The sequence below is a fragment of the Marmota flaviventris genome, chromosome 17 (genome assembly GCF_047511675.1).
Source record: "Marmota flaviventris isolate mMarFla1 chromosome 17, mMarFla1.hap1, whole genome shotgun sequence".
NCBI lineage: Eukaryota > Metazoa > Chordata > Mammalia > Rodentia > Sciuridae > Marmota > Marmota flaviventris.
In genome coordinates, this window is record NC_092514.1 from 51408877 (window position 1) to 51423101 (window position 14225).

Consider the following 14225-nt stretch of genomic DNA (forward strand, 5'->3'; position numbering starts at 1 on the left):
TAGATGTGGTCTAGGAGCCCAGGATTGGTTTCCAGAACAATAATAAGTGGTCAGTTTTGAGAGATGCCATCCCAAAAGCTATTAATAGAATTACTAAAGCCACAACAGCCCCATTGCTATGAGCCAGAGATTGGAAACCAGAATCAAGACTCTTCTGTCCCCATAACCACTGCTCACCCAGGAGGTTGGAGACAGGACACTGCCGTGAAAGGCGACTGCAAAACCACTCACTCCCACACCCTCGTTTGACAGCAGGAAGTTCAAGAAGAAGGTCTGTGCTCTTGCCTCACTCGGCCATCCAGACCCTGGGCATGTATCTAATTAACAGATTCTACATTGCATCCTGAAGCCTAGCTGCAAAGGCATCTGGAAAATGTAGATTGTGGCTTTCCAGGCTTCATAGAAGAGGAAGGCAGCCTGAAAGGAGGGTGGAATGGAGACTGAGAAAGCCAACTCACAGCATTACTAGCCAATGCTTAGTAACTACGAGTAGTATTTCTATACTTACTGGTAAGGAAACTGAGACAGGGAGAGGTTAAATCATCTGCCCACTGTAACAAGCAAGTCATCAGTGAAACCAAGGTTTGAACTTTAGGGTCTAACTTAGAAGGCTCACTCTTAAAATGATCCCTTTCAAGAAAGGGCTGTGCAGCTTTGAGTCATCTCCACATAGCCCAGATGCCATGAGCAAGTCAGGCATGATCCGGGCCCATACTGCTCTGTAGTAACTGCAGCCCCTTCCTTTCAAGATGCCTGAGGAAGTCCACCAGGAGGAGGTGAGGATCTTTGCCTTTCAGGCAGAAATTGCCCAACTCCTGCCTCTCATCATCAATACCTCCTATTCTGACAATGAAATTTTCCCTCAGGAGTTGTCTTCTGCTATTTATGATACCTTCGACAAGATTCTCTATGAGAGCCTGACAGAGTCTTCCAAATTGGACAGTGGTTAAAAGCTGGAAATTAACATCACCCCCACCTCTCAGCAATGCACCCTGACTTTGGTGGACACAGGCACTGGTGCAACCAAGGCTGACCTCATAAGTGATTTGGGAACTATTTATTCAGATTTGTGTAGCTGTGATTAAAATACCTGACAAGAACAACTCAGAGGAAGAAAATTTTATTTACTCTGGGCTCATGGTTTCAGAGCTTTAGTTCATGGTCGGTCAACTCCATTGCTCTACAGTGGATGTGAGGCAGAACGTCATGGCAGAAGAGCATGATGGAGGGAAATTGTCCAGCTCATTGTGGCCAGGAAACAGAGAGAGCTCGAGGAACCAGAGACAAGACATAATTCCCAAGAGCACACACCCAGTGACCTTCTTCCTCCAACCACACCTACAGTTACCACCCAGTAATCCATTCAAATTATTAAACCATCAAATGGATTAATCCACTGATGAAATTACAGCTCTCATTATGACCTAAAAGCTCCACCTCTGAACCTTCCTGCATTGGTTCATGCTTTTAAAATATGAGTTTTTTTGGAAGATATTTCTAGACCTAAACCATCACAGAAATCATGTCCAAGCCTAATTACTAAAATATTTATGGAGGTTCCTCAGACAAGTACAAACATCTTCATGACAGGGCAATTTGGTGTCAGATTTTATTCTGCCTATCCAAAGGCAGGGAAAGTGGTTGTGATCACAAAACACAATGATGAACAGTCCACCTGGGGGGTCTTCTGCTGGGGCATCCTTCACCATACATGCAGGTCACTGTGAGCCTATTGGATGGGTGGGGTATGGAAGTGATCCTTCGCCTCAAAGAAGACCAGACACACTACTAAGGAGAGAGACAGGCCAAAAAATATATAAAGCAGCACTCATAGTTTAGAAGCCATCCCAATACCCTCTGTTTGAAGAAGGAAATTGGTGATGATGAGTCCAAGGAGAAACATGGAAAAGACCAGGGAGATAAGGATGAAGACTGAGGTTGAAGATGTGGGTTTGGATGAGGAGGATGGTACTGGTAAGGGTAACACAAAGAAAACCAAGATTAAGGAGAATTATATTGATCAGAGAGAACTGAATAAGACCAAGCCCATTCTATCTGTGATATGGTTGACTCCGAGGACCTGCCTCTGAACTCCTCCAGAGAAATGGTCCAGCCAAACAAAATCCTGAAAAGCACTGACAACATGTTAAGGAGTGCCTTGAGCTCTTCTCTGAGCTGGCAGGAGACAAAGAGAACTATAAAAAATTCTTTGAGGCATTCTCTAAAATCCTAAAGCTTGGAATCCATTAGGACCTCACTAACCAGTGACTTTACTAACCAGAGCTGCTGGGCTAGCACGTCTCCCAAGCTAGAGATGAGATGTTTCCTCTGTCACAGTACGTCTCTCACAGGAAGGAGTCTCAGAAAGCTATCTATTACCCCTCTGGTGAAACCAAAGAACAGATGGCCAACCCTGTTCAGTGGAGCATGTGTAGAAGCGGGACTTTGAAGGAGTATATGTGATTGAACTCGTTGATGAGTGCTGTGTGCAGCGGCTCAAGGAGTCTGATGGGAAGAACCTGGAGTTACCAGGGGAGGTGGGGAGAAGGAGGAGGAAGAGGAGAAGGAGGAGGAGGAGGAGGAGGAGGAGGAGGAGGAGGAGGAGGAGGAGGAGGAGGAGGAGGAGAGGAAAAAAACAGAAGAGAGCACGGTGAAGTCTGAAAACCTCTGCAAGCTCATGGAAGAAATTTTGGATACAAAGGTTAAGAAGGTAACAATCTCCAATAGGCACATGTGTCTCCACCCTGCTGTGTGGATCTTGAAGGTCCAGGCACTTCCAGATATCTCCACAATGGGCTACAAGATGGCCATAAAGTACCTAGAAATCAACTCCGGCCACCCCATTATGGAGACACGGTGGCAGAAGGCTGAGAGGTCCAGGACCTGGTGGTGCTGCTGTTTGAGATTGTGCTGCGCTCCTCTGGCTTCTGCCTTGAGATTCCCCAGACCCACTCTAATTGCATCTACCATGTGACCAAGCTAGGAATCCGCACTGTTGAAGGTGAAGTAACACCCGAGGAGCCCAGCACCCCTGTTCCCCAGGAGAACCCCCTTGAGGGTGATGGGGATGCCTCTTGACAGAAGAAGTAGATCAGGAGTTTCCACTGGGAGAGCCACACCCTCTGCAAAGCATCCCCATGGCTCCATAGCTGCCCTCAGTGACCTTGTCCACCTGGCTCCTGCTGCTGATGGCTAATGGTCTTTTCCTCTCTCCTGTCCTTGTGTCTAAGGCAGGAAACAAGGACCTCAAGTCCCATCCCTCCCTAATTGGACAGCAAAGTTGGATGCTGTGTATTGTGAGTTTTGTTGTTGTTATTTTGTTCCGAAATTAAAGTAGGTGAAATAAAGACGATGAAGTTTTAGACAAAAAGAAAGGGCCATTTACAGCCTTAGACAGCATATTAGAAAAGAGAAATGCTTTTTTTTAATGGCAGAAAACTATAGAATAAAACTTTCTTTTTTGCTACTATGCTATCAAAAAAAAATTTTGTCAGTATGGGACCGGCTCTTAATTCAGCAGAACTGCCTGAAATAGAGTTTAAATATTTAACTACTTGTTAAAAATAGCCGTTGAATAAAATCCAGTTTCACATGTTGATGGAAATAGAAAGATGAAGCAACATTAAGAACAGAGAGAAGCAGAGAAACCCCTGGATCTCCTGTGTATATCCTGTCTTCTTTCAGGGCCACAAAAAAGGTGAATTAGGGAGGAAACTGTAGGGATACTAGAAGAAAACAGGGGGGAAGTGCCATCACTTGGCCAAGGCAGTGATTCTTTGGATAGGACCCAAAAAAGCACAGGCAACAAATGCAAAAAATAGACAAATGGAATCACATAAAACTATAGCAAAGGAAAAAATAAGGAGCCAACCCACAGATTGGGAGAAAATATTTGCAAGGCATACATAGGATAAGGGGCTAATATTCAAAACATGTAAAGAACTGAAGCTCCTCAATTACAAGAAAATAAATAGCTCTATTTTTTAAAAAATGGGCTAATGACCTGGACAGACATTTCCCAAAGGAAGACATATAAATGGCTCACTGACAACATGGAAGTGTTCAACATCACTATTCATCTAGGAAATGCAAATTAAAACCACAATGAGATTCATACCTATTAGAACGGCTATTATCAAAAATACAAAAGTTAAGTATTGGCAAAGATATAGAGAAAACATGGTTAGAAACAAATTAACACAGTATGGAGATTCCTAAAAAAAAAAAAAAAGAATTACCCTATGATCCAACAATCCCACTTCTGAGTGCACAGTGTATCCAAAGGAATTGAAATCAGTATGTCAAAGAGATACCTGTACTTCTATGTTCATTACACTATTATTCACAATAGTCAAAATATGGAAATAACCAGAGTACCTGTCAACAAATGAATGGGTTTAATAATGTGAATTACTATCCAACCTTAAAAAAAAGAAGGAACTTCTGTCACTTAGGACAACAGGGATGAATCTAGGGTATATGATGCTACATGGAATCATCCAGGCACCAAAAGGTAAATAAACACCTAATGATCTCACTTGTGTGTGAAATCTAAAGAAATCAAACTGTAGAAGTAAATAGCAGGTGGTGATTACCAGAGGCTAGAGGATGGGGAGGGACTGTGGGAGCTAAGAAGGGGGAAATGAGAATCAAAGGGTACAACGTTTCAATTCTGTAGGGATAAGTTCTGGTGATACATTGCACAGCATGGTGACTAAAGTTAATAATAATGTATCATATAATTCAAAACTGGTTTTTTAAGTAGATTTTGAATGTTCTCATCTCAAAGAAATAAGTATGTGGGTCATGGGGTCAGGAAAGGGTATACTGGGAATGATGCTATAGACCAGGGATAAACTGATCATTGGCTTAGACAAAGGGGAATGAAGGGAAGGAAGTGGGGATAAGAGTAGGAAAGAGAGTGGAATAAATCAGTCATAACTTTCCTTATGTTCATATATGAATACACAACCAGTGAAATTCTACATTATGTACAAGCACATAAATGGGATCCTAATTAGAATGTGTTAGATTCCATGTGTGTATAATATGTCAAAATACACTCTACTGTCATGTACATCTAAATAGAACAAACTGGGTGGGTAGCTGGGATGAGCAATAGTTCCCAACCCACACCTGTTATCCAAGGCGTGAGACCCAGAGGAGATCAGCCACCCCCAACCATTGCCCTTGGGTATTACAAATCCAACCTCTAGATATGGGATGGAAAGCTCCAGTCAACATAGATCTGACTTTCCTTCTTCTCTGTCTCCATCACAGACACAAAAGGGGACATTTTAGAGGAAGAAAGAAAAGCAATAGATTCAAACTAGGTTTAAGGTGAACTGAATGTTCATTTTTTATTTAACCTCTTTGCTTTCCTTGATTACAGAAAGACATGAGTGATATACAAGAGCCATCTCTTAGCTAAGCGTCATAATATCTGCTAACTCAGAGTCCTGGCAGGCATGAAGGCAGAGGTGGATAGTGAGATAGATAAATGGATTAATCAATGGATGCATGAATGGGTAGATAAATAATGCTGTAAGGTGGGACAGAGACAGGGAGATTCAGCTTTAAACAGTCAACCCGCTAAGGCCAGAGCTGGAACAAAGATGGCCAGGAAGAAGAGTATGGCTTCTGGGAGTCGACTGGGGTATACACTGAGGAATATTCGAACCGCCAAAAGAAATAGCCACAACAGTCACCCACCTTCAAAAGGACAAACGGAATAATTACAAACCTCAGCAATTAGAAACAGAAGAGGAACTAAATGGAAAGAGAGACTTGTAAAAAAAAAAAAAAAAAAAAAAAAAAAAAAAAAACCCAATACCTCTATCCACCACTAGGTTCAAGGTAAAGTTCAAACCAATCAGCAAAACTCCCAAAAGGAGCCCATAGCTGCAACAATCCAACTGAGGTCACTGAGTCCCTGCCCCGTCTCTTGGATGCATAGCTTCTCCTAATCCCCCTTCCCTGCAGCTGAGGCAAACTGTGGCTTGGTTCCCAAGGGCTGATCATACCTTAGAGAAATGCACTAGAAAATTAAAGGGCAGCTTTGGCAGTTTCCTTTTACCACTCTTGCCCAGCCAAGCATTGCAGAAAGGGAGGACAAGCTATAATTGTCAGGCCCAATGGCCCCACCCTCCACCTAGGCACCTAGGAAAGACTTCACATATGCCCTATTATCAGGAAATTTTGTCTCTATAGCCAAGATGTTCTCTGCAGCTTAGGTTATTCTAATGCCCTAGAAGTTAGATCCAAGGCTGCTCCTCTTTCTGCAATTCAGCACTGGTCAGTTTCAGGTGGGGCAGGAGGAAGGAGTGAAGAGAAAAGCAATGATCCGATTGAGTAGGATGTCAGGGAGGTAGCACAGGGAGTGAGGAGAGATGCACAGGGCTTTGGGTTTGAATTTCTACTCTGCCAGCTGGCTATTGTGAGTCCTTGATCAGGTTATCCTGCCTCTCTGAACATCCACTTCCTTACTTACAAAAAGAAATATTAGTACCTTTCTCTGAATGTTGTTTCACTATTAAAGATTATGCACAAATTGTTGGGTGTGGTGGTGCACAATTCTAGCAGCTCATGAGGCTGAGGCAGAAGGATTGCCAGTTCATAACCAGCCTCAGCAATTTAGTGAGGCACTAAGCAACTTTGTGAGATTCTGTATCAAAAAATAAAAGGGCTGGGGATGTGGCTCAGTAGTTAACTGCCCATGGGTTCAATCCCTGGTACCAAAAAAGATTACACATAAAAGGACCTGTTCCTATAAGCAGTGGAAACTGTCATAATGGTCATCAGCTCCTCCCTGGCCCCCAGCTCTGCACCCCCTCTCTGACTTTGCCCCAGCAGAGGCCTCTGACCCACGTGCAGGCTCTGTCCCTCCCCCACTCCCCAGAAGAAAAGCAGTTTAGACTGAATTATAGGCTCAGGGTCAGCCCTCCCTTCTACTGTCCACACCAGTATGGGGTTGCCCCAGCATTGGAGGTGGCCTTTGCCCTGGGTCTACCCCTGATTTCTGGTTCTCATAAACAACCAGATGGTCTTACTGAGTGTCGACTGAGCACTAGGGAACTCAGATCCCTTCTGGAACACACATCCTGCCTGGCTCTTGCAGTCTCTCCCCCAGAGTCTGGAGCCCTGTTCCAAGCCCTAATTTGGTGACAGATGCTGTTATTCAGAGACAAACCTCCACCCCAACAGAGTCCTAAGCATCTCCTATGCCACAGTCCCTGCCCACGTCAACCCCTACCACTTCCTTCCAGCTCCACCCCTGTTGCAGGCTGCCTAACAGAGGTTATCAGACACCTCCCACCTTCCTGCCAAATCTTTCTCCCACTGCAGGGCATGGTATAGTGGAATAGACACAGATTATAGAATCAGACTGCCCTCTAGATCTGCTGTGTGACCTTGGGCAAATTTTTTCACCTCTCTGAACCTCATCTATAAAATGAGGATAATAATAGCTTCAGCAGGCTGGGGAGGAAATTCAAGGGATAATGTGCATTGTGAGCCCAACACAGTGCCTGGCACATGGCAGTGCTCCTTCAAGGCCACTCCCTTTTGCCTCCTCCCAGCCCAGATGGCCTGTGACTGAATCCAGAGATATGACAGTAAACAAATTTGTCACTTGCTTCTATAGCCAGGTGGCACATGACAGCCATTAATTTTTCACATGAAAAATAGCTCTGCTAATTGAAAAACATCAAAAAGATTGAGGTTTACACAAATGTTCAGCTCTGTTTATTTTTTCTAATTTACTTTTCAGCAGTCAGTAAGAACTTAATGAGCTCTCATTTATGGCTTCCTCCCTATTTATAGATCTCTGCGCCTGCAGTGTTCTAGATGTTTGTACTGAGAGCACTCAGCCCGGCTACACAGCCAGGAGGGAACAGTTACAATCACCAGGTGAATTCCAGATGGGAATTTCCACTCCTCAAAAACAGTCGGCGCACTCTTCATTAGACAGCCCTCCGCTGGTGCTGCATATCTGTCGGATTCTGTTTTCCTCTTCTGGTGATGGGTTTTTCCAGCTTGAAGATCTTTTTGTTTTTTCACTTAGTACGAGATGAAAACAGGTGACCTGTAATGAGCAATTACCCTGTCCTGGGCACTGCACACTTTACATGGATTATCTCACTGTGTGCCTTCCATAATGTTATTAGGAAAGGATCATTTCTTATCCTGTTTTCAGATGAGAGAACTGAGGTGTAGGGGGATATGAAAAACTTGGACACTCGCTTCTCCCTGGGCCCAGAGCCCATATTTTTATTATTGTGTCCACACAGTCAGACCCTCTTCTCATCAAGCAGAGCACCAACTGGTGGGTTCTGCCCATTTGAGTTTAGAGGCCTGGGGTAGGGTTGGAACCAGAACACCAGCACCTACTCTTCTTCCCTCCAGCTGATCAGCCAACAGAGACACACACAGAGAGAGAGTGTATGAGATGGATTAAGGGCCAGTTTTGGACCCAGTAGTCCCCCCAAAGATAAAAATGACGAAGCTAAAAGGGCAAATGTAGATTGTGGATGAAGCCAGAATGGGGGACTCCTATTCCCACCCAAAATCTAAGCCATAGAACCCACAGGACCATGAGGATGCTGTCCTGGGTCAGGAATGGGATAAGGAGAGAGTTCTTGGAGTCCTGGGATGAAAAGGTCAGGAAGACTAGTAGAGCCTCTTTCCCACAAAACCAGGCACCACAAACCCTGCTGTGTTAGTCAGCTCTCCATTACTATGACAAAATACCTGAGATAATCAACTTGTGAGGAGGAAAGTTTCATTTTGGCTCATGGTTTCAGTCCATAGTTGGTTGGCCTATTGCATTTGGGCCTGTGGCAGCACAGAACATCATGGCAAGAGCACATGGCAGAGGAAGCTGCTCACCTCATCGTAGCCAGGAAGCAAATAGATTGAAAAAGGAAGAGCCAAGGCCCCAATATCCCATTCAAGAGCACACCCCCAATGACCTAACCTCCTTCCACTAGGCCCCATCTCCTTAAATTCCACCACCTCCCGATAGCACCATGGACGGAGGTCTAAGCCTTTGACACGCAGACCAAACCCTACCCACCAGTATGAAGCAGCCAGAGTAAGAGGCAGGGAAAGGGAACAGCATTTACACTGAATACTTCCCAGAGCAGAAAACATGCGAGTAACTAACCCCCACCCATCTGTCAGTCTTCACCTGTAAAATGAGAGTCTAGACCACAGAGGCAAGAGGTGGCACGGATGAACTAGAATAATGGCTACAGTGACAAAGGTGAGTGGCTTCAAGAAGTGAATGTACCTGGGTGCAGAGTGAAGGCGCAGCCAGGGAGAGGTGGGTGCATCTGGTTTGGAGAAGCTGAGGATGATCCCTTTGGGGGTAAAGCCCCTCTCTTATTCATTTCTATTGCCCCCTGCATCCAACACAGATGAAGCCTGGCTCAAGGTCAAGCTCAATCAGTATCTGTTGAATGAATAAGAGAATGAGCAGAAGGGCCACAGCTTAGCATCTTAGCATCACCCTGAGATAGGAGTCTCATAGGGGCTTGATTCATAAGCCGGGTGGTGCTGCAGGGATGTTAGCTCTTGTTATATCCATTCATTGCCTCCTGATCACATAATTAACAGCCAAGGCAGCAGCAGTTTTTCCATAATAGCATTTGTGGGGAGATCATAGAACTAGAAATAATTTACTCAAGAGATCTGCATGTTACAGCTCAATCACTCACATGGCCACAGACCTTGGAACTGGGAGTATATGTGCAATGTAGCCTGGAAACCTGGGCTCCCGACTCACATGCCAGTGCACTCTCCCTACAGCACAGGCAGGGACAGGGGCCACCATGGAGGCAGAATTATATACAGCACAGGCCTCTGGGAGGTTGCCACCTGAGCCAGGGAGAGGGCTCTTGTTATGAACTGAGATTGACAGCTTTCCATCAGCACATATTAGCTTCCCATGAGTACCAACAACCACTATCCTTTTCTTGGACTTCAAAACCAAATGCCAGGAACACACAAAAATATACATATGATGTCCTCTCTCTCTCTCTCTCTCTCTCTCTCTCTCTCTCTCTCTCTCTCTATCATGTTTCTTTTTGGGGGGAAAGTGGAGTGGTACCAGGGGCACTAGACCACTAAGCCACCTCCCCAGCCCTATTTTGTATTTTGTTTAGAGACAGGGTCTCACCGAGTTGCTCAGCACCTTGCTGTTGCTGAGGCTGGCTTTGAACTCGAGATCCTCCTGCCTCAGCCTCCAGAGCCACTGGGATTATAAGCGTGTGCCACCATGCCCAGCTTTACATCGAGTCTTGTTGGCAACTTAGTGAGTTCAGGGGTCAAGGTTCAGGAAACACTTCTCCAAGGGTGTGATGTGCAAGTTGAGTCCTAAGAGAAGAGGAAGGGAAGTTAACTTGGGAAAGGGGGGAATGTAGAAGCCCCTTACAGGGAAAGAGAGCAGCATTTTCAAAATCCTTGAGGTGAGAGAGTCTATTGTTCTCATCAAACCAGCTAAATGGCAAAACCCCATTTCATGAAAGAAAAGAGGACTTCTCCAGAACAATGATCTGGGATCTTATCAATGGAAGCGGAGGGAAGTGGGGAAAAGATATCTAATTCCTTCACCCCTTTTCGATAGTCCAAAGTTCTTTTCAGCAGATCATTAATCCTGGGAAATGCTCCATAAAAATAAACTTGGGAGATGCCATAGACTCCTCTTGACAATTCACAGAGCTCGTTAACTCTATAGAGACTGTGAGAAGTCTTGCCATAAAGAACACGAGTCCCCCAATTTATCTGACTACTTTCTTTGATCAATATCTATTTAACATACCACAGAACGTACATCAGGAAAAGATTTCCATAAATTAAGTTCAACAACCACATGGAAAGCACCAACCCTGGCATCAGCCCCCCACCAGCAAAAGCTCTTTAATATAACTGTCTATTGCTGCAGGTTTCCTGTGCAATCCCATGAGCATGGAGAACACCCTGGTCAAGCCCCAGGCTTACGGCATCCATCCCTAAGACGAGGGCCATGTGGAACGAAGCGCACGCTCACCATTTGATCCCCAGGAAAGAGGAGAAGGAGGCCTGACTGGGGCTGGCTTAACAGAGATTTACTTCGCAGGCATCCTTTGGAATGGATATCCTGCATGATTGAGCCGGGCTTTGTTCAATTCTCAAAGCAATTTGCCAGGAGTGAGAAAGGAGCGCTTAGTAAAGCAAGTTGGTCAGTCCTGGATGATTACTTCTTATTCCAAAACAATTACTATAAAGGTAAAATGGGTTATGTTGCTGTAAAAAATATGACTCTCTCCAAACAGTAGCATATGAATTCCCAGCCAGAGCCGGGAGGCCACGGCCAAGAGCAGGCCAGGCAGAGGATCTATGGGGAAGACACTTCTGCCCTATCAGACAGTAGCAGCTGAAAACAGAATTAAAATACACAAGGGTGAGCTAAATAAGCCGGGGACACAGGACAGTGACGGGATACCCTGAGACAAGCGTCCAGTCATCTTCTTCCACCTGGACCCCCAGACCCATTGAGGCTCCTAAAAGAATAAGGCTCAGCAGCACTTCTCAGCCTCAGCACTAGTGGCAATTTGGGGTGGGAATGTTTTTGTCATTGAGGGATGTTCTGTGCATTGGAGGACATTTAGCAACATCCCTGGCCACCACCACCCCTAAATGACAATGACAATCCCTCCTTCCTGCTAAGTTGTGTCGACCCTAACCATCTCCAGACATTGCCAAGTGTCCCCAGGGCTCAGCTGGGAAGTAGCTGGGGTGGAGTGAGAGGATCACCCCTGGTTGAGAACCAATGGACAAAAGCAATGTGGATGCGGGAGATGGGTCCCATTGAGTCACTAGATCCAGAACATTCCAAGAGGAAACGATTGAAAGGCTCTGGCTGCTGGCTGTGAGCACTGAGAGAGCAGGAGTGGTCAGAGGCCCTGAACATGCTGCCCTGTGGCTGCCATCACAGCCCAGAGTCCCTCCGCTCTGCAGAGGGCAGCCAGCAAAAGGAATAGAGGCCATCAGACGTCAGGGAGTCTTCCTTCCCTGCAAGCCAAGAAAGCTGTTCCAGGCGGCCCCATCCCCCTCCCCTGTCTGACTTCTAATCATTCCTATGCTGTTGGTGGGAAGGCCACTTAAATAGAAGGGTGTCCTGTCAGACTCAGGGAGGCCCAGAAAGAAGAGTAGGAGACCCCTTCTCAAAGCGAAAGATGGTCACAGTTCCCCCTGTGTCAACCAACAGATGATGTGATAGACAATGGCCTGAGTCAAGTTCCCCCAAGTTATGAATGAGCTCCCGTTACTATCCCCGCCTGCGACCACTGCAGGAGGAGCGCCCTGGCCTGGAGTCAGATGCTGTGATAAGGTCCTGACATCTGTCCCAAGTGGCTTCACTTCAGCCACCCCAGCATGTCGTCCATTCTAAAGTGAAGAAAACAACAACAGCCCTTTTGCTGGATTGTCGCAGGATTCAAATGCCATGTGTGTGAAAGCATTTTGGAAGTGCAGAGTCCTGGGGAGACATCCGCTGTTTTTATTCACTCGAGAGGTATCATGAAAATCAAAAAGCAAATCAATTTTAATTTGCTTAAAAGTGGATGCCAAGCTACCATTTGCAGAGAAGACTGGAAAGAAATATCTGCTTTGAACATAGTAACTAAGTGTAGCTGAGTTGAAAAAAAAAAAACAACGAGGCAGTGTTTTTAAGATTTTTAAGAGTGATTTATTAAAACACCTCAAAACTCTTAGATACATAAAGGAAAAAATAGGATTGCTCTTCAAAGTGGTCCTTTCTGGGTCTTTTTCCCCCACATCTTTAGACCTTTATTCTCTCTTCCCCCATTCACCTCATTTCCATGGTTGCTCAGTCCCCTGAAGTGCCCTTAATTGTCATGGCCAGCCTCTTCCAGAGCCACTAAGAAGCATTTAACTGCTCATGGCACCATACCAGGTACTGTACCGAGAAAATGACTCTTGGTGGAGGAGAGAGGAAGGGAAAGAAAGGAGAAAGAGAGGGAGAGAGGGAGGTCATGAACAGAGGGAGAAGCTGGACCTGACCCTCTGGGGCTTTAAATCTCAGCCTAGACATCGCAGTCTGGAATCAGGAGTGGGGACTGACACTGACCAGAAACCTAGCCTGTGCCAAGGACTGTGCTGGATGCTTCACATAGAATTCCTAAGTAGGGCAACCTTCCTTAAAGCATGATGCCCGGAGTTCAGTTCCCTCCTTGATTCATGCAAGCCGCCAGGGTTTACTGTAGGTGTCTCTCTTCATGCCAGAAACAGAATAGGTAATAATAGAAGCAAATATTAATATAGGGTCTATTGTTTGCCAGACACTGTTTTATATAGGTTGATTCAATCATGATAACCTTATAAAGAAAATACTATCTATCCTATCACAATGTTACAGCTAAAAGTGGCAACTGCCCAAAGTCACACCCTGGTGTGACAAAGACTCTCCAATGGCCCCCCGCTGACCCCTGTCTCCTGATGTCTACACCCTGTGTAGTCTCTTTCCTTGAGTGTGGGTAGACCTAGTGACTGCTTCTAACCAGTAGAATACAGCATGGGCAACAGGCTGTCATTGTGATTAGGCTTTGTGAGATTGTGACTTCCATCTTTGCTGGAAGACTCCCTCCCTTGCTGGCTTTGATGAAGAGGCTCTTGGATCAGAGAGACTCGTGTAGCAAAAAATGAACAGCAGTCTCCAGCCAACAGCCCCCAGGATACAATTCTACTAATACCCACGCGGGCTTGGAAGCAGATCCTGCCCCAGTGGAGATTTCAGATGAGACCCCAACGCTGGTTAACACCTTGATTGAAGCCAAGTGTGAGACAGGTCGGTTCTCCTGACCCACACAACTGTGAGATAATTTCAGACCCACAGCCACATGCATGATTTCAACCACTACGTGTGAGGTCATTTGTTACACAGCAGTAAATAGCAAACACAAAGAGTAGGTGGCAAAGATGGGGCTTGTTCTCAGCCACTTTCATTCCCAACTCTGTCCTTATCCACTACACATTATCACCTTTCATATAGAAGGGGATATTCCAATTGGGGGGAAATAAATGGGGCGACATAAGTTTGGAAGTGTTGAAGATTTACATTGCAGAAAGTGAAGCTCTACAGTAAAGAAGTGTCTTTCTCTTTGCCTGACCCAATGTTGCCCATACTTACCTAACTTTCCCTATGGCACCTGGGGAACCCAACAAAC

General features: G+C 45.4%; 1 pseudogene; it reads left to right on the plus strand.

The window, feature by feature from the left end:
- The first annotated feature begins 749 nt into the window (after positions 1-749).
- LOC114083355 (heat shock protein HSP 90-beta pseudogene) lies at positions 750-3078 on the plus strand (annotated as a pseudogene).
- The last annotated feature ends 11147 nt before the right edge of the window (positions 3079-14225 follow it).